Genomic DNA, 20,799 nt, shown 5'->3' on the forward strand with positions numbered 1-20,799 from the left:
GAGCAATACCAAGCTCTTAGTGAGGAGAAAAGAAATAAAAGATAAAACAATAACATACTTATTAGATACCTTTAAGGCCAGACTGGAAAGCCCTGCCCGTGCTCATAAGAGGCCTGAGCATTTTCTCATTGGTAAAGGTAAAGGCTTCAAATTTTAATCCCTAATGTGGATTATTAGGCTAGATATTGTGTAGTGGTTGGAATTTCACAACTGTTCCTTTGTTGTTGTTGTTGTTGTTTCCCCAATTTGAAGAATGGCAAATGAAGTACAGTAGAAGAAGCAGAGAAATGTCCTGAATCTGACTCTGGTGTGAAAAAACACTTTCTCAGAAACATTAAGTAAATGTGATGATGATTTAAAACCTGAGATAATTCTTCTTCTAAACTGAAGTACATGGGGTTGCACTGTCACTTTCTGAAAAGCTGTAAGTCTGCAATCTGCCTAGTGTAAGGGGCAATGCTGAACAGTTCTCAGCCGCGCTTCCCTCAAAGGCGGAAAAGTAATCTGTTATTGTTCTGTGCTGGAAACAAATTACCTTAACTCAACACCAGCTCAGCTAAGGTTAACGAAGTTTTAGACACTAAGGAAGGGTCAAACCTTTGCCTGTTTATCTTTCCACTACCTCTTTGTTCCCTGTCTTTTTCTTAGTGGAATGAGTAATAGTAACTCTAGCCACAAGAAGTTTATTAATGAAGGTAGCCCATGCAGAGGAGTAAGAACTCTGTTCCTCTTGGTGGTAGACTTCACCATAGTCACAATCATGCATTTTGTTATTGAGTTAATGTAAAACTGTGAACTGATTGCATACACAGTTAATGCCAGACATTGTTGAGAAGTGTGTTAGATCACACTCGTAGCATTTATGTATGGTTCACTAAGAAGACAACATAAGTCAACTGAGTTCAGCTGCAGATAGAAAGTTGTCCATGCAACTACCAGGAGGTTTTTCTCTAAGCAATTATGTTAGTGGGAGTCATTCTTGTTGCAATAGTATTATTATTATGGTTTTAGGAGCAATTGTGGAAAAAAAAAAAAAAGCCAGCTTGGTCCTCCAAACTAGAAACTAAGTTAATATCCTTGAGTATTACTGATTGATAACACAGTGAATAGAAATTCATACAGAGAGAGCTCCCTTGTAATTCTGCAATTCACCATGCCAGGATGCAGATCAGTGAAGATCTGCTTTCTAAGTTTATGCATAGGTGGCAATATGTCACAGACTCTCTATAGCCAAAGACTGGTCACCATTAAATACAGTGAATAAAGATGTATTGATAACTTGAGTTTGGAGAACATCTCTCTGATGTTTCTTTGGTCTTTGTCCTACCTATTCCTATCCCAAGCCACTTCCAGATACTCAGGAAGTATATTCTTGAACTGCTGATGGAAGAGAAGCAGACATTTCTTGTTTTTGTTTTTCCTGGCCTAATGAAGTCTTTTGAGAAGACTTTTGAGCCTCCAGGTATATGCACGGGGCCTCACCATGTCCCAGCGGCACACTACAATAGGAGCCAGATTTCCTTCCCTACTTTCTCCCACTCACTTGTATTGTCCAGGCAATTTGGAAGTACAGGTGGTCTTGAGGCACCCAAAGGGCCTTGGGAAAGGAGCTGTTTAGAAATATATAGAAAGACAAGGATTTCTGAATATACAGAAGAATCATCAAGCAAAATAGCTACAAAGGCCCCTCAAGATTTCGTTGTGAGGAAAAAGTAAACCACATTCACTGCAAGACTTGTGAACATGGACAAAATTGCTGCAACATCGGAGTAACATTTTAGTTAATGTTGAAGTAAGGGTTTGGGCTAGAATTTGTGTTTCCAGGTATCATTCCACTGTTTTTAGTTATCACTATATTTTAGTAAGGAAGAACTCTTTTTCTCCTGGGATTTGGGGATACTCTTAAGTGCCTCTCTCTATTTCATTTTGACTCTCAGGAGATGGGATGACTACATTTTGGCTAGAGTAGTTGGGAAAATCCTGATAAAAGATCCTAATTAAAAAGAAAACTATCTGTGGTATTTTCTTACTGGTTTTGGCAGGGGAAAGTTGCATCATGTTCTTTTTAATAGTTTACAGGAATCAAAACTGTATGCTCTGTGCAAAAGCTTCTGGGTCTTGAATAGAACTCTTATGTAAGTAGATGTTCTGTGTTTATCTGAATTCCTCAACTCTGCCATAATGCTTTATCCTGCTCTTTGAATTGTCATTTAAAGATGGGAGTTAATTAATACAGCATCTTTTGTCTATCAATTCACCTTAGGCAGTTAGTTTTTCTAATCTCCCTTCTTCCTACTGAAAAGAACCCACTGCAAACATTTCATGCCTACTTTTGGACTAAACAAAAATATCATACTGAACTTTTCTGATGTACTACAGTGGCATAAATTAAGAGTAACCATATTGCATTCAGTTGGAAAATAGATTTTAATCATAGCTGAGCTAAGAATTCGGCCCTAGTGGTGTATTTGAAATGATGAAAACATCAGAACTTGAAGATTTAACATCAATCTGATGAATATTCACCTGCATTAAATTTCATTTTCTTTTGAAACTTGTTTCATGTTAGCCAGCATAAAAGTGATTAATTCCCTTTGACTAGTTGCTTTTAAAAAGCACAATGAATAATAACATGTATTGCTCAAGTCTAGCGTAAAAATCAACAATTTTTGCATTGCAGTGTAAATCAGGCATTGTTGAAAGGCTTCCACTTGAAAGGCTCACCAGACTGAATTTATCACTACTAAAAATAAGAATAGGAGAAGCAGAGGAACGATTGTGTTATAACGCAGTATGGGCCTCAGGAAATATGAGTTCCGTTTTTACACTTGTAAATTTACATTTAAGTTTTGGTCTGGACCTTTAAAATGGGGAAAATACCTAATCCACGGTATAAACTTAAGCAATCTGTTTGAACTTCTGAACATTTCAGTGGGTGGTTCGATAATTTGTGTCCTGCTGTAGTACCCCATTCTTCCTTCTTTCCTCTGCACAAACTAGGCTGTAAGCTTTGTAAGGCAGTTTCTAACAGGACTTTACAAATACAGTGAAGTATTTTGTTTGGTGTCTGCCCCAGTGAGTCTGATGTTTGTGGTTCAAACTAGAGCATCTAGCAAGAGGACTGTTCATAAAGAGTTGCCACGGCATCAAGTTCTATCTGCATAAGGCTACCAGCATTTCTTTCTCTGTCTCTGGATGGTTCTGGTTAGATTTTTAGCAGAGAAACAATAACAACAAAGAGGATACAACAAAGACACTCATGCATGAAATCTTACCCCCATGCAAATAACTGCAATAGATAAAAAGCAATCCTTCATTCCTGGCTATAGGAACAAGAATTCCAGCTCTCCGCTTTGATAACTAACTCCTTGCCAAATGGAGCTCATTAGAAAAAAAAAAAAATGTCCTCCAAAAACACCTTGATGTTTAACTCCTGCTGATCCTTTCCTGTTGTGCTGCATCTTCTTGCCAGAAACCAGTTTCCAGACTTCTCAGCTCCTTCTGTCTTTACAAAGGCTTCTGCTTTTGGTGCTATTGTACTGCTTAACTGGTATTGGCATGGATTTGCTGGCTTTCCAGACAACATCTGCCAACATCTGCAAATCCTGGACAACTGTTTTTTGTGTACCCACAGAGCAAATCTGGTATGCATGCTGCGAGACCTACTGTAATGTAGAATGTTGGTCCTGTCCTTTCTTATTTTATGCCAGCTGCATCTCCTATCCCTTTGTTGGATCTATCGTATACGGATAATGTGACAGATTTGTTTATTTAATTCTGATTTTCTTTGATTTAATTCTGAAGTGGGTTTGTTGGTTTATTTTTGGTGACAGGAAAAGAATCAAATAGTTGATATGAGAGGTATCTAAATGTCCCCCAAACAGTATTTTGAAAAATAAATACTCTTGTAGAAAATACTGATATTTGTTACAAATGACAGATCAATTTCCTTTACTGCTGTCTAGTACCTATATTATTTTTCAATGCTCGGGTAGAAGATTTTTTGCTCCCATATTAATAGTGGTGTAAAGCAGAAAGACAGTGAATGTGAGTGAGAATAAACACAAAAGCATTGGCATCTTAGGTGCTTTCCTAGTGATTTTGAAAAGCTGTCTTTCGTATACAAAATATTCATTCAACAGTTATGTCAGTACATTCAGCAGTAGTGTCAGTACTAACAAATAGAAATGAACTTAACACTGTTGGTGATACCAACTGAGCAGAGAAAAGGAATTACCTAAGTTTTTGTAGGCAATTGATTATATGTAACAAATATGACTTACTAATAACAGTACAAATATACTCGGTTTCCTTTTTATGACAGTACACTTATTAGAGTATTCTTTCTAGCGAGACTCCACTAACACATCAGAAATTTTATACATGGGCAGGAAACAAAATGAAAGCCAATGGAAGTAAAGCTAATTCAGATGCTTTTGAATGTAAAAGTGAAATGTATCTAAGTTTGAGAAATTCCATACATTCATCAGGCAGACAGGGAGAGGATCACATAACTTTCTGCTGTCCTTTCTCAGACTGTCACTGATGGCTTAATGTTTATTCACAGTGTTTTATATATCATACATTATTCATCGGATTTTAATGAGAAGTTCTCTGTTTTTTATGTTAGAGTTTGTTATGTAGCAATTACAGCAGGGTAATCAAGTCTTGAGTTCTTTTCTTTAAGATCTAGTACTGCGATCTTCCACTCTCATGCATCTTAGACAGTACTAAATTAATTAAAAATTATAATTGAAATTCTCCAACTGAAACATCACAGCAGTTTTCTCAGAACACTGAATCTATCTCCTGTAAATGTTCCAGATCGAGTTGCAAGAATGCTGATTTCATTAGAAAACCAAAATAGCAACAGCCAGGGGAAGGAGAGGAGCCTTGCAGGTTTCAGATACTGAAAAATCAAGAGGCCTGAACTAGCCAGAAAATCCTTCTTAAAGAAGCAGCCACAGTGAGTTTTCTAGAGCATGTGCACTTTTGTAATGTTTGACTTGAACAGAACTGGTGGACCTTAGAGCATTTTATAATCATTTCTATCTTACTGAGTTTCACAGAAAGTGGTTTTAGGTCATAGAGACCAAGCTAACAAGAAATCACAAACTTGGCTTTAAGGCAAGCGCCCTATTACCAAGACCCAGAGTGAGTCTCCTAGGTAAATAATAGCATTAAATACTTGCATATCGTGTTTTGCCTGTAAGCATAATTTTATATTTTGCAAATATGCCAGTAAGCTTTATCAACACTCTTTGAGGTAAGCAAGAATTGGATTGTCCTCTGTAATGGTTGATTTTTGTCCTCTCTTGGGGGGAGCCAGGGACCATGAAGACAAAAGGGTCTGTCACTGGGGATTGACCAGTTGCCAGTGACATTTAAAGAGGGTTGGGACTGGGAGGGAATGACACACTCCCAGTCCTTCCTCTCCTCTGCCAATGCAGAGTATAACAAAATGCAGCCATTTCTAGGGTGGAACAATGCAGCTGCTCAAAGGCAACCAGCAATTGCACAAGTGCAACAAAATTGCACAGTTTACAATAGGGAACAGAGAGTAATATTCAGTTTAAATGAATTTGCAGAAGAATTCAAATAGACAGACTATAATTTTATCACTTGGAATTTCAGCAGGGTGCTGGGATTTACACTTTTATTCATCTAAAATATTTGGGAAACTATAATGAGTGTCAGGACCTTTTATTCTGAAAGCAGCCTGAGGTAGAACAGCCTTGACCACTGCGGAGCAGTAGGTCCGTACTTAGCGGGAAGGAAAAGGGAGAATTGCTTGCACGATCCATGTGCTCAGCAATTCTTAACCGTGTCTCAGTGGCCCCTCTGGCCAGACGTGATTTTGGTTTTGGGTACTCTGACCAACTGCTTCTTTACTGTCTGATATTGCAAAAAAAGGGTAAGGAATTATTTCTTCCTTTACTGTGGCCCCATGAAATAGGACTAATGGACAGTGGATAGTCACTGTAGGAAGTACCTAACACCAGTTATTTAGGAGAAAATTATGTAGCAACGAATGTATGTCCAGCATTTTAACATTACTGAATTATTTTCCCTATATAACAGCAGCTAGATCAGTGTAATATTCTAAAACCCCTTTGCTGTCTGTGTTTTTATTTTATATAGGGCAGTGTTTAAAGGCTGTAATCCAATAATATTTTCTAACTGCCACTGAGATTATTTAACAAAGAGATCAGTATTCACTTCTGTTGTAACCCTATATATGTTTTTAGTGTGCTTGGTTTTTTATATTAGAAATGCAACTGAGTCACAACACTGATCCGTTTCTTCTTTCGGTAGGGTGCTGTTTCCTGAAATATTACATCTTTCCTTTTTCTCACATTTTTTTAGGCTAACCTCATCATCACACTTTTTTTCTTTCCTGAAAAAAAAAAAAGTCCCTTCCATATTTGATTGCTTTTTTAAAGTTTTCTTTTGTTTTAAACAAAAATGCAACCTTTGTAAATATGCATTTTCATTTTGCTTGCGAAGTGCTTTACAGCAAACCATAAATTGTTCTCCATAGATCTTAACTATATGGAAGACAAAACATTAGAGAAGATTTTTGAGTATATGTAAGCAACACAGGAAAAAGAAAGGCAACTTTATATGTAAATAGCTTTAGGACCGTTCTGATGTTATCAAAACCAAACCTGTTGTTATGTCTACAGGACATACAAATGAAATTAAGAGGAGAAAAAAAAAACAGTATCAAAACCAACAAAAAGTCTTCTAGTATGTAGAACCTTTGGAGTTTTTTGAACTATTCCTTGTGATGAAATAGTCTTTTCTTTAAAGAACATACCCGATATTGTCTACATCTTCCCTTACAGAATAGTTTAGAATATATTTGATAGACAATATTTCATATAGCACTGAACTGCAGATACTTGTCTTGTCACAGCTATATGTTAACACAATCAATGTTAACTGTTGCAAAATTTGTAGTATAGCTATCACCAGGAGAGATAACATGTCTGTATCTCATGCATCACAGTACTGTTCTCATTCTTCCTGGCAGCTTGTGCTAAGGGTGTATTTTAAAGATATTCTCTAAATGAAAAGGTTAGGTAAGGATTTAGTTTTCCCTGAAACATGCATTATCTTAACGCAGTGTGCTATGACATAGAGATACGGAGTTCTGCACAGTTTGTCTGTGAGGGGCTTCTGTAGGCCACTGGTAGTTATTTCAGGGAATAGATCAATCCCAAATAATTATTAATCCCAAATAATTCTCCTATGAAGAAAAGCTGAGAGAGCTGGGGCTGTTCAGCCTAAAGAAGAGAAGGCTCCAGTGATGGAGAGCAACTTTTTATTCAGTCAGATAATGACAGGACAAGGAGGAATAGTTTTAAACTAAAATAGAGGAGATTTAGATTAGATGTTAGGAGGAAATTCTTCACTCACAGGGAGGTGAGGCACTGGCACAGGTTGCCTAGAGAAGCTGTGGATGCCCCATCCCTGGAGGTGTTCAAGGCCAGGCTGGACAAGGCCTTGGGCAACCTGATCTAGTGGGTGGTGTCCCTGCCTATGGCAGGGGGGTTGGAACTGGATGGTCTTTGAGGTCCCTTCCAACCCGAGCTGTTCTATGGTTCTATGAATTAAAGTCATTAAGTCATTCTCCTTCCCCCTCCCAAAAAAGAAAAAAATAAAAAAAGGTCTCTGAAAGATTTGAGTTACTCTTCTTTGGGTTCTGAGTTAGTTTGTTTGGGTTCTGTAACCAATATCTCCCAAGGTGATGGAAGACTGTTTTCTTTGTTTCAGAACTAATAAAAAAAAATATGAAAACTTTAAATTAGAGATTTTGGTGGCAGAGGATTTATTTTTTTAAGTGGGATGAAAAAAAGCATCTAGATTTAGACAAATTCCTCTACTGACTTCACCAACACTAACTCCAAATTAGGTCTTAAGTAAATCAAGTTAGTTCTCAGTAGTGTTGTATAGGTACAACTTCAGGATGAACTGGCTTTTTAACGTACAAGATCTTCATTACTGATGATGATAGAGAAGAAATCAGTCTGATTCATAGATTTTATGGTAAAGTTTAATTAAAACAATTTAACTAAAATGAAGTGACAACAGTTTAGTGATACTGCAATGTCATTTTTATGAAATTACTTTCCAGATCAGTAATGCACTTAAATCTTTAATGATTTCCACATTTCTGAAATTGATGACGTTAAATAACTCTCAATGTTTACAGGTGGAAACTGCAGATAAATATTACTCGTAGCTTCAAAACATCAGGACCATGACATGCTGGGTACATTTTGTCTCAGCATTCCACACTAATGGCAGATGGAAGCCAAGCTGTGGCCTCCAAAAAAGAGGTTTTTTGATCCATTTCCAGAACTGGCCTGAAATGGGGGAAGAACTGGCAATGGCATAGCTTCTGTATGTGATCTCTTGCTGATCTCCTCTTTCAGCTTCACTAGAGCTGATTTCAGGGAGGAGAAATCTGATAGTAAGTATTCAGTGGCCAAGTAAGTGCAAGGCTCTTCTGTGCTGAATTATCCACAGCTGCTTACTGTTAATAGCTGCAAGCTAGACACAACAGGGCTGGCGGGACAAGTGACTTGCCAGTCTCCACAGCAAAATAGGGGATGTCCAAACTTAGCGTCGTTATTTTCCTCTGAGTGGCATGGTATTTCAAAACAATTCTGTGTAACTGAAAGTAATTGTATGCATCCATATAACCAGCAAGAGTGAGGGACAACGGGTGAAACGGCAGCGCGGTGATGATGAAAGGCATCGTTTTGCATCTTGCTTATGAAAGAGTCACTGATATTCCGCAGCCAAAACCACATGCAGTTTAACTGATGCTTGTCACCTCCTGGACCAAGTTTTCCGTTCTGGTTAGACAAGAGTGAGAGATTGGAAAAGTTTGAGCAGAATATCCAACAGCATTAATTCCAATAACATCTAGAAAATCAGTTTATGCTATTCAGTGGTGAGTCCAGCCCTGGAGAGCAAGTACAAAGCCTCATCAGGACTCGTTCTTGCCTCTTTGTGTTGTCTATGGAGGCTTCTTCCAAGTCTGTCATGTAAAGGATGCCCCTCCATTTTTGCCATCTATTTCAAAGGCATTGTTATTTTTCCAGAATTATTTTGTATAGTAATGAATGTTTTTGATAATCTTGTCTGACAATCTTGTCTCACTACTGAGATTTAGCTCCATGTAAAGCTATTCAGCCCCAAAACCTACTTGCAAAAGCCTTAATGAGGTTGTAGAACAGACACTAAGGATGAGGCCTATGAAGCCTGAACTCCACGTACACTTGAATTCTGAAGCTGTCTTTAATTGAATGACTTTTTGTTTTTCTTTTGCTAATTGTCTGCCTTTTTTTTTTTTTTTTAACCTCAACACCATGAAGATTGTTTGTTTTTTTGACTGGAAAGAACAGGCAAACTTTACCAGTACATCTTCCTCGTGTTACTCCCGTGTTTCTAGTTGGTTAATTAGAAAACCATTGATTCTGTGCTGAAACCAAGGCGGTGTTTTTAATTGTGCTCGGACAGTAACTCAAACCAGAGCAGGCAAACAGGTAAGGTACCTGTGTCATGTTTCACTCTGGATATTCAGGAGGCATAATTTTGTGTCTCTAAATACATGCATACGTATTGCCGCAGATAGACATTTTAAAAGCACACGTGAGGAAAAGTGCTTGCATTTTTAGTGCTTGTCTGTGTTTAAAGAGGAATCGTGTCCTCGTACAGCAGGACAATGCCGAATCAGAGCCCCGGTCCCACTGCTACACCTCCCCCCATCCGCCCGCAGCTGTTTCCTCCCGGCCGCAGCGGGCCGGGCTCTGCTGCGCTCACTGCGCAGGCGCAGCCGGCGGGGCCGGGCGCGCTCCCGGCGGCGGAGGCGGGGGGGGAGCGGCGGCGGCGCGCGCGCAGGTTCAGACGTGGCACTCGGCTGAGCGGCGGCACCGAGCGGCGGCGCGCGCGGGCGCGCGGGGGCTGCACGCGGCGCCCAGGTAACGGCCCTAACGGTCCTAACGGCCGCGCGGGGGGGCAAGGGGAGGGAGGGGGCTGCGGTGAGTGCCCGCACAGGTACCGGGGCCGGAGGGGGGCGGCGGCGGCGCGCAGGTGCCGGGCGGCTCCCGAGCGGGGCTCGGGGAACTTAAGCCTGTGCTTTCCGAGGTTCCTCCAGGTGTGTGCTATAGGAATAAAGAGCGAGGGGTGCGGCTGTGTGCCGTCCTGCCTCTGTCTGTGTGTGTGTGTCTGTGTGTGTGTCTGTGTCTGTGTGTGTGTGGAGGTACTCATGGCAAACGCTGTTTGCCAAGCGGAGGTTGCAGCATGCCCTGGGGAGGGATAGCACCGCTTCCTAGGTGCGTCGTCACGGTGCCTCTGCAGAAATACAGAGCTAATAGCTCTCTTTCGGGTAGCGGACAGCGTGGCCTTTTATTTTTAACTCTGTTGTCCTGCCTCTGTGTGCACACGAGGGGATTTTACAGTTTCACAGAGATAGCAGGGCAGTGGAGTGCGGTGTAGGTACAGCAGACCTCTGAGGAATGCTGCCAACCTGTGCTGGGGTAGCAGTAAGTTGTGGAGAGGTGTTTGTGTCAGTGCTGTTCGTCAGGCCATGGGGCGTAAGGTCACCTGGCGTTGAGGAAGACAAAATCTTATTTTGTCCTTTTATGTAATGACATTGTAGTAAACAAACCCGGGGAAAGCCCTCAGTTTAGTTGATCCTCTGATCTTTCTCATGCCATTTCCAGAATGAATCCGTATGTCTCTTGTCAGAACCTGATCACTAAAATCCTAAGGGATCTGTGTCTATTGGTACCTTGGATGTTGTCTCCAAACCAGTTTCATTGAGTGTTTCTATGTGTATGTATCTGAGAAGGGATTAAATATGCTCAGTGCTAAGTAGAATCTGGAACTGCATTGGATAAGCTTGCGTTGCCCTCCCTGTGTGTGGTTTGGAGTTCCTGCCTCTCTCCAGCACAACCTCTGTGTGTTTGTAGCGCCTGTGGGAAGTTTGACGTGGCAAGACTTTGTGTGGATGTGTGTGAGGAAGCTGTGGGGGAAGTTGTTTCCCATGGATGCTGTCACAGTTAACGGTGTTGGCTGCTGCAGCTGCCTCAAAGTGCAAATCTCTTCCTTTTTATATATTTAAAATACGTATGCATTTATACCAGCGTGTAGGTAATTTGGTGCTGACTGACTCTTTTGGAGTAAAAGATTCACACTGTCATGTCTCTTCTGATGGGGGCAGGGGAGGGAAGAAAGTATGGCTGGCAGCAAGAAGCCTCTCTGTGCAAATATTTTTCCCCTTTTCCTGTGCTTACCTTCTTAACTAAGAAATGGGAGACAAACCCCAAAGCTTACCCACCCAAAGCAGTTTCATGCTTCAGTCAAGATATCTTACGCCACTCTGAGGAGTGTGTGGCTTCGTGCCACGAGCAGTGTGCGAGGAGGGCTGAGCCCTGCACCCAGCTCCGAGTGGCTTCTTGTCTGACATGACAGATCAGTAAAACTCTTTTTTTTTTCAGAAATGTATGGTTAATAAGAGAAGCCAAGAGGTGGGTTTTGTGATGAGCGTAGCTTTTCTCTACTGACGTGTCAGTGCAGTGTGAATTTGTCTATTTTGTGGTTTTGTAGGTGTGTCTGATCTAGATGGTGCCTTCATGCGTGCTGCTGGATTGCAATTCCTGATCCAGTCTGCATCACCTCATGCTGCAATCCAAGGAATGTGAAATATAGGTGGCTGGCAAAGCTATTTCAAAGGAACATTTAGCATATGAAATGCTGGTTTAGGTAATGGATCTCTAGTTCTTTGGGGATGTCCTAGTTGGGGCTTCACAGAAGCACCAAATGCTCGCTCAGATTCTCATCATTTCTCAAAACACTTTTAATTTGGTTTTAAAGAAAGCTAGTGGTATTCCGGTTTTGTTAAATTCAACATGCAATCAAAAGTGAAGAGTCTTTCTTACTTACAAAAGTGAATGTTGGCAATCAAGGCTGCAGAGTGTACAGCATCAGTAACTTTTCAGATCCCTTGGTTAAAAATGCTCTGTATTTGAAAACTGGTCGTGTAAAATACAGTCATCTAGTTTAGTAGCGTAGCATTCATCAGACGTTTCTGGTTTCTGAATATTTCCTAGAAGTATCGTGCGGGAAAAATCACTTCAGGAAAGAGATTAAATGTCTTGTGAATGTCCTCATCATCAGAAAACTTCTTTTGATTGCTTTTAGTCAAATTCTGGTGTTTTATGGTTGTTCTTTTTTTTTTTCTTTTTTTTCTTTCTCTGAAAACAACAGAATCAAGATGTGAAAGCTTAGGTAAAAGATGCCTGGTAACAGTTTGGACAGCGTATGGTACTGTTGAGGCTATACTGCCCTCAGAGAACAGCCTCTCACATGTGGAATGCCTTGTGCTCCATTTCATCACACTACAGAGACCTTTAGGAAAAAAGCCTGCTCAGGTCTGGGCCAGTAATGTGGAAGACAGCTGGAAATAGGATCTCTGTCCATCCTGTAATTTATTCACAGTTTTACCAGCATTGAAAGCAAGCTTTTACTCACTTGCTGGGAGTAGGGATGATGTAGAAGGTTTGGTGAGGAGCTGGTACTATGTTCTGTACCCCATCTAAAACAAGTCTGCTAGCATTGGAGAAGGATTTGCTAGGAGTTCTGTTCTCTAGTCACTCTGCTTTTCCTGATTTTTCAAAGTACCTGGTATCTGGCATGTGGGACTTACTGTCTATTTTGCAGGTGTAGCAGAAGTCTAGTTTTTCCCTGTGAAGAGAACAATTTGAGATGTTTTCTTCCACCTATACATCCTTTAGTTACAGTTTTTCTCTTGCCTGGGAGAGGTGAATCCTGTTCAGATAAATTCAGTGAATTGTTTGAATTTATGCAGTGATAAGGAAAGTAACCAACCAGTTGCAGTCAAATAAAAGCATCGTTTTCCCCGACCTCCAAATCCACTTTTGCCTCCAGGTTCGTTTTAGGTCTTTTTGGAAGCGTAATTCTTAGCCTTTTAAAATGTCCAAAGAGTGAAGAGTAGTAGCAGGTGTCACTTTCTCTTTTGCAGATCATTAAGGAGAACCCCATACTTGGAGTAAGAATATTGCCATCATGAGTCAACAAGGTTATGTTGCAGCTCCTCCGTATTCCCAATCCCAGCCAAGAGTGGGAGGCTTTTCTACAAGTTTTGGACCACCTAATTCTTCACTTCATTATGGGCATTAGGGCGATCCCAACTCCTCATACGCAGCGCCTCAACCAGGTATGAAATTGGCTTAAAATATGTTTTCAATCTGCTTTTCTGTGCTGGTTTTTTGTATCTCTTTTAGTGTTTTGCATCTCTTCGTCATACTTATGTCAACACACGGTGCTCAGCTATACACTGCTGATGCAAAAGGATCCTGCTCCAGCTTTGCTTGCGTTACTGTTTGTGCCCAGGTGTTGATGTAAGATGCCCGGTAGTGGGATTCTGACCTCTGAGTGTGAATTCCATTGTCTGGGAAGCAGTAGGCACCAGTGCTCAATGCTGTGCTGTGATTAACCTAATACAGGTGTTAATACAGACGACAGAAACAAAATTCTGGGAATAAAGAAATGTTTCTCAACTCCTATGTGTTAATGGCAAGCAAGGTTTTCAGAAATGGATTGTATTCTTTGCAGTAAGACCTGTGTCCAACCAGGTTCCTGAGCACAAATGTGCCTATAAATACAGGTTGAGGTTTTACTACTTAAGCTTGCTTGCTTGGTGACGTGTTTGGATAATGCTCAGTAAGTGGAGCCCATCTGCTTTCTGACCACTTAGGGGACAGTTACTTTCCATGAGGAAAGGGAACTTGGGTAGCTTTTACATGCAGATGGCTTGTTTGCTGTTTACAAATGAAATCATGCTACAGATAATTTGTCATCCAAAAGATAAACCAGACTGTTACTGTCTCTCCTTTCTGTTTCATTCATTTTAACTTGGTATGTGGCTTCAGATTTTTCAAGAAGTATAATAAGTGAGACTATGGTGCCTGAGGTCTTTAAAAACAAAACATCAATAAAAGAAATTTGGGAGCATAGAACTGAAGCCCATTTTGCTGGTCTAATTTCAGCGAACTCTAGGCATACTAAACTTGTGAATCAGAACGGTGGGAAATATCCCAAAAGTAAGATTCCCTCTTCCTTCATTAAGTCTATTAACACACCTAGGCAAAATAGGGAGGAAAGAGGGGGATCATCTCAATATGACTTCACAGAGGAAAATGACAGTTAAAATAGTAAAGATGTCTGAATTACTTTTTTAATACCAGTCAGATTATGGTAATTTATGTTAAACTCAGTATTTGTGATTGGGTAGGGTAATAACAGAACCAAATATCCAACTGCTTGTTTGTTTTTTTGTTTTATATATAAAATATTCTTTTTAAAGACAGCAGGAGTTGTGCTACTTTAACCCAATGCTAAATGTAGTCAGAATTACTTCTGGTAATTGGCTTATTAGAATGCTAGGGAAAAAATACCGATTTAGGTGCCAAACAAATTTTTGATGTTAGAGTAATTTAAATGAAAATAATTCAAGAAATAAAGATTGAAAAACTGTTTATTCAACAGTGGTTCTTACATAAATTATAATCCCTTTATAGTTGATGTTCTAGATCTGAATTAACCCTTCTTAGCATAGATTTACCGGGCCTGCATATGGAAGCAACGTGGGTGTTGTTTTTGTGTTTTTTGTTTTTTTTAAGATTGTTCCAAACTTTCTTTCTGACGAGGTCTCTGAAAGCAAAGGGATCTCATGCTTCTCCCTACAAAAGTAAGCAGATGATAGGGAACTTCAGTATCCCAAATTGGACTGGAGGGTCTGTTTCTCCATTCTCGATTCTTTTTTACTGTCCCTCTTGGCTTCTTTTGCTGGAAAGTTACCACCTACTGGTTGGTTTCTTTTTTGCTGTCTTTTTCATATCTGCTTCTATAGCTGACCAAAAATCTTTCCTTTCTTACAGAAAGGCTGAGGTTAGAAGGGACCTTTGGGGGTCATCTTGTCACCCCCCCCGCTCAAGTAGGGCCACCTGGAGCTGCTATTCTTATTTTTAGAGCAGGGCTGTACACTTGTAATTTTTGATGATCTTGTGCTTTTTTTTTTTTTTTTAAGGATTCTTACATAAAGGTGCTTCTTGTTTGGCAGGTATGTCAAAATCAACTGTGCCTCTTGGATCATCAGCTCCCGTTGGGCCTCCAGCACCTGGTACACATCAGTTCAGCCAGACCAACATCCAGAACGGGCCTAGTGCAGCAGGACAGCCAACGCACAGATGACTTTCAAGAATTAATACATGAGATCTATCTAAGTTATTTGACCTCTCTTTGGCTGTTTCACTGGCATTTAAGTATGGCATCCCTTTTATCTTCAGCAGTTCTGACTTACTCCAGTTCTGAACTGGATCTTCTAGTTCAGTTCTCTGTGATGTTAAGCTGCTAGATCATGCAGTATAATCTATAATCTCATTAATTCAATTTCTAGAACAAGTCAGGTCTTTATCGTGAGTTGTTTGTTTTATTTTTAACTATTATTTCTGCGTGAACCTTAGACTCATTGCTTAAAAGCAGCAGTAAGGTGTTACAAGTGCTCTCTGAAGAGCACTTAAATATAAGTTGCTTTTTTTTTAGTTATTTTGTGATGTCTTAATTCTCCTTTGTTGTGAGGTACCAAGAAGTTGTTATTTAAAAATTAATAGTTGCTGGTGAGTTTTGACTAGAAGCTGGTACATGTCTACGTAGCTGTAGGTTTTTTCCCCTCTCTTGCCTTTGCTTCGTTGCTGTGGGATCACAGCCAAGGATCTGTAGGGTACTTTAAAGACGTTTTATAATGCAGGTTTGGTATAATTTTTCAGATGGATGACTGCTGCTCTTTTGCTCGGTCAGTTAGTCTGAGATTAATTATGAAGAATTTAAGTGTTGTTTTCCTGCCTCCAGAACTTACAAGAAGAAGTGAAGGAGATAGGAGTGGGGAAGGGAGAAAACTAGGGACAAGTTGATGCTGTAAAAATGAATCTTGGAAAAATTATGGTATGAGGGGATGAAAGGGTAGGGTGGACAAGCTTGATTACAGAGTGGTTGTATTGCAGGGTGGATTGTAAGTGGGTAAATGCATGTAACTCTTAATTCTGTCAATTGTTAATTATTTTGCTGATCTCCCATGAGTGACAAAATTAGAGTTCGTGTACCTATAGCTATTTTAGCTTTAGTGAACTTAATTTCATGTAACAACATTCTTGCTTCAGTTGACTGAAGCTTTACTCTGCTTCTGTGCTTGTTTAGTTGTGGTGAAGTTATTTGTGTTCAGGTAAAGCCATGCATGTTTTATGAGGCATCAGAACAGGAAAGCCTGTTGTCTGTGTGTTACAACTGTGTAAAGAGAACTCACAGAGACTGGTCATCTGTTGTTTTAAAAAAAAAAAAAAAATAAAGTGTACAAATGGACAGGGAGAAGCAGTGGTTGTTCTGAAAACAAGGAAAATGAAAGTCAAGGTGACATGACCAGCCCAGCAAAATACTGATTCTCTTCCCTAAGTTTTGGTCGCTGTCCTGACAGCTACACGCCTGTTGTTTTTACCTGATTTTGGTTTTACCTGATCTTGTTTTATTCCCGAACTGCTGCGAGCTGCTATCCTAGGAAAGGATGTCTCCTTATCAAAACTTTAAGGAAAGTGAATTCTTCTCTTGATATACCTAGGACTGTCCTCAGTTTTTAAAATGCTTGTAGATAAAACAATGTAGATATCTGGGAGATAGCCTGAGATCTCATTTGATCAGAATGAAATAGTGTCACGTGTTACCTCTTTTCTTCAGTTCTTTCTCTTGCCTTTATGCTTTCCTGTGTCTGGTAACCATGGAGCAGTTTTTCCCCACCTTCATCCTCCTCTTCCCTCTATAACTGATAAGTCCTTAACAGTTTCTCTGTCCATTGCCTTCTCTTTTCAGATATTCTCTGAATACTCTTCATTCATCCCTGATAGGGGAGCTTCCTTCATAAGCATGGAAAAGGGATGGAGGGATGTGCTAAGTTCAGAAGCTTCAGTTTCTTAATCTTCAAGCTTTCATATAGTTACTAACTCTGTCTCTTCTCCATGGAATACTCAAGCTTCTTTGTTTCTAATAAGTATACAAACAAACGTGTTCGAAAAAATGCATTCTCTCTTTGTGCTTCATGACTATTTTAACAAAAATACACTTTTTCTGAGCAGAACATGAGAATTCTCTGGAAAGTTTGGTCAACCTAATTAATTGTTTCAGCACCACCCTTGAGAAGGCATTGGACCTTATGGGATTATGACTGGTTGATGTAGTTCCTTGCATAACCGCACTCATTTTTCCCTTCAGGTTTCAAGGCCCTCCACCTCCAAAAAATACAGGACCTTCCTATCCTCCCTACAGTCATCAGTCACAGCCAGCCTACCCAAATACTGCATCCACTTCATCTACAACACAACTTGCTAACCAGCTCAACAGCATGCAGATAAATAGCTATGGTAATCACTTTTATCCGATTTGTCTGTTTGACTTTTTCCTGAGTTAAAGCTATTAAGACTATAATAATTAGAAACTTACTGAACTTGTATATAAGCAGATAATAAATTCTTGCCCACTATCATTTGCTCAAGTTCTTACATTTTTATTCTCATCCAGTTCTTTACATCAGTGTTCTTGAGTTAGTTCTGAATCAAAATTTGTTGAACTTTCCATACATGTTGGTTACCTTATCTGTCATTTCTCATTATTTGTTGATGCTGGCAGCGACAGCCAAGACATGATCAATAATATACAGGCATTGTTTTGTTTTTCTCAGCTTTCTATAGTTTCTCTCTTATCTTAATTCTTTTTTGCCCAAAACTTATAGTTTAGTTTTTCATCTAACTTTTGTTTGCATTTAATTTGGGGTTAAAACTAAAACATGAGGCAAAGATGTGATCATGTGATTCTTCCACATAAATTGCTTCCCATCAGTAATTTTCAGTATGGCTATATCTGCTTTTTCTGAGTATTTCCTGGTCAAATTTACCATTTGACTGGAAAGCAGTGGAATTTAGTTAGCATCTTGTTTCTCTGTGGCCAGGGCATTTATGAGGACGAGTTTGCTAAACTAAGATCACTTTAGTGGCTGATATCATCGTAAGATATGTGTAAAGATGAACTTTTCAGTTCAGGCTGCACTGATGCTATATCGTTGTTCCTTCTCTGACTTGACAGGTTACAAACTTGAGTTTAATGAAAGCTGTGTAACTGCCAGGGGTCTGATTCTCCATTTGCACAATGGCTTGTGAAAACTTGGTTCTTCACCTTAGAAAAAATATTTTTGACTTGAATTCAGCCTTGGTGTACTGAACTGCAAGTGCACAATTAAGTCAGATAGTTCTATACAGGATGAAGTGTGGCCCAGCACCTCTACAGCAGCACTTCATATTCAGCAGTTTCAGCACTTCATATGCAGCAACTCATATTATCTATAGCAAAAAGAATTTTCTTCCTGCCTTCATTATATTGCATCCAGCAACAATTATGTAACGTTCTTGCTTACCTTGTTACATGCGGGAATGTTGAGATACCCTTCAGAGCACTGAAGACATGGGGTCTTTATAGTTATGCCCCTATGTTGGGTTTTATTCTTCTGATTTTTGCTTAGAGGTAAGGCTAAGTTGGTGTAACTTGACCGAGTACTGAAATTCATGGCTTGTTATGCTGCTGGATCAATGTTTGTGTACACCAGTGGAGAACCTGAGCATGATTTGCATGTGACACTTTTTTCAGTTCACAAGTCTGACAGAAGATAAGTTTTAGTATTCGTTTATTAACGTTAGTCTTTTTGCTCCAAACCTAATTTGCTATTTTTCTAGCATTCTTGAAAATTAATTTGACATAGGTCTTTTGGGGGATGTTTGACTAAAAATGCAGGTTTTGTAAAGTAAAGAACACTTACAGATTTTAAGTCTCAAAAAGAAAACCACTTGCAGGGTCCTCTTAATTCTAATTGGAATCTGGATCTTACAAGCAACAAACTATTCCTCACCAGTGCGTGCAAAATAATTTCCTCACGTTTCATCTTTTAACATCAAAACCAGAAGATGGTTGTAAAACAGATTGAGTGGGTTTAACTTCCATTTAGTTTGTCATGATGAAATGGGAAGACCAAACAAACAAAAAAAATACTACATAAGAGAAATTGATTATTAAGCCAAAAGGAATGTTGTTTCACATTAAGAATTTAAATATTATATCAAAAGCCAATAGTGATTTATGTGTATTCTCTTCAAGAATTGTTGAAGGATGGCCTCCTTCTCCCTTTCCCCACCCACCCCAGCTGTAGGGTTTTATTGAAAATAGAGCTGAAGGAAATAAAATTGAACATCTGAATCAGTTCATACTTCAACTGTGAGATCTGATTTGTTTTATGAACAGACATTCACGATCTGCTTAATGAAGCATGTCAGTATGTAACTCAATATTCCCTGTATGTTACAAATATATGGAGTAAAAATAGAATGTCTTTCACACAGAATTAGTAGGTTGTCATTTTTGACTCATTTGATAAATAATTTCTTGCTCAGGTCCTGGCACTACTCCGAGCTCTCATACATCTTCTGGGCATCCAGCATCTTTTCAGGGTCCACAGCCAACACCTCCAACGCAGCAGCAAATGGCTTTGCCACCTGGATCACAGGTTCCTCCACCAGCAAATAATTTGTGGCCTTTGTGCTCAACCTTCGTTGCCTACTATGGCCAGACAAGATGGGATCCCTGGATCTGGCTCCCCGAATCCTAACTTGCAACAGCTTCCAGGACAGCCTCCAGGGCCTGGATATCATCCTCAGCAAGGTAAAGAATGATGTTTGGTATCTAATTGAAAACAAACAAACAAACAAATGTATTGAGAATCACTGGTGGAACTGCGACCACTCACAGCTGATGTTCTGCTGCCTTGGAAAAATGAAAATCTAACCGCCTTTTTGTAGAATGGAAGTTTTTATTGCCTGTCAGTGCATTCAAGGTAGGATATAGTTTTGCTCAAAAGTTCATCGCTCTATTGAGAACTTAACAAGAAAAAGGAGATTAATTTGTATCAGAAACAATGTTTGTTTAGTATTGGGTAAAGGTACAACATATTATAGAAAGGAGTCGTGTACTCCTTTTTAGATACTCCTCTTTACTATGGCAATAAAGATTTGTAATTGAATACAAAGAACATGTTTTAATCTTACCTGTCACAAGTGAGTAAAACAGCAGCTTTTTAATTGTCAAACTAACTAGGCTGGTTTGCATTGACTGATGTTAGTAGGGAGATTCTCACTGATGCAACTGGAACACTGGAATCAAGGGCTACAAGCTTTACAGAAGAGACAGGCAGGGAACGAGAGGCAGGGATGTTGAGAAGTAGATAGATTGCACAGAGCTGGCTCTGAGAAACAGCCACAGACAGGCTGAAAGCATGTGGGTAAAGGTTAAGAACCAGACCCATAAAGGACACCTTGTGGTTGGGGTCTCCTACAGACCGCCTGATCAAAGGGAGCCTGCTGATGAGGCCTTCCTGCTTAAGCTGCAACAAGCATCATACACACAGGCACCCGTCCTGATGGGTGGCTGCTTCAACCACCCGGATTTCTGCAGGGAAAGCCACACAACAGGCTGTAAGTGATCCAGGAGATTCCTGGAGTGCATTGAGGATAATTTCCTCGTCCAGGTATTAGGCAACCCAACCTGAGAAGTGTTACTGGACCTGGTGCTCACCAATGCAGATGAACCTGTTAAAGATGTTAAAGGGATTATTAATAA

At 39.8% G+C, this 20,799-nt stretch overlaps 1 pseudogene; it reads left to right on the forward strand.

The window, feature by feature from the left end:
- The window catches only part of LOC118252062 (protein transport protein Sec24D-like), a 197,784-nt pseudogene that overhangs the window by 135,727 nt on the left and 41,258 nt on the right, over window positions 1–20,799 (forward strand).

Source organism: Cygnus atratus, chromosome 4, assembly GCF_013377495.2.
Source record: "Cygnus atratus isolate AKBS03 ecotype Queensland, Australia chromosome 4, CAtr_DNAZoo_HiC_assembly, whole genome shotgun sequence".
Classification (NCBI taxonomy): Eukaryota; Metazoa; Chordata; class Aves; order Anseriformes; family Anatidae; genus Cygnus; species Cygnus atratus.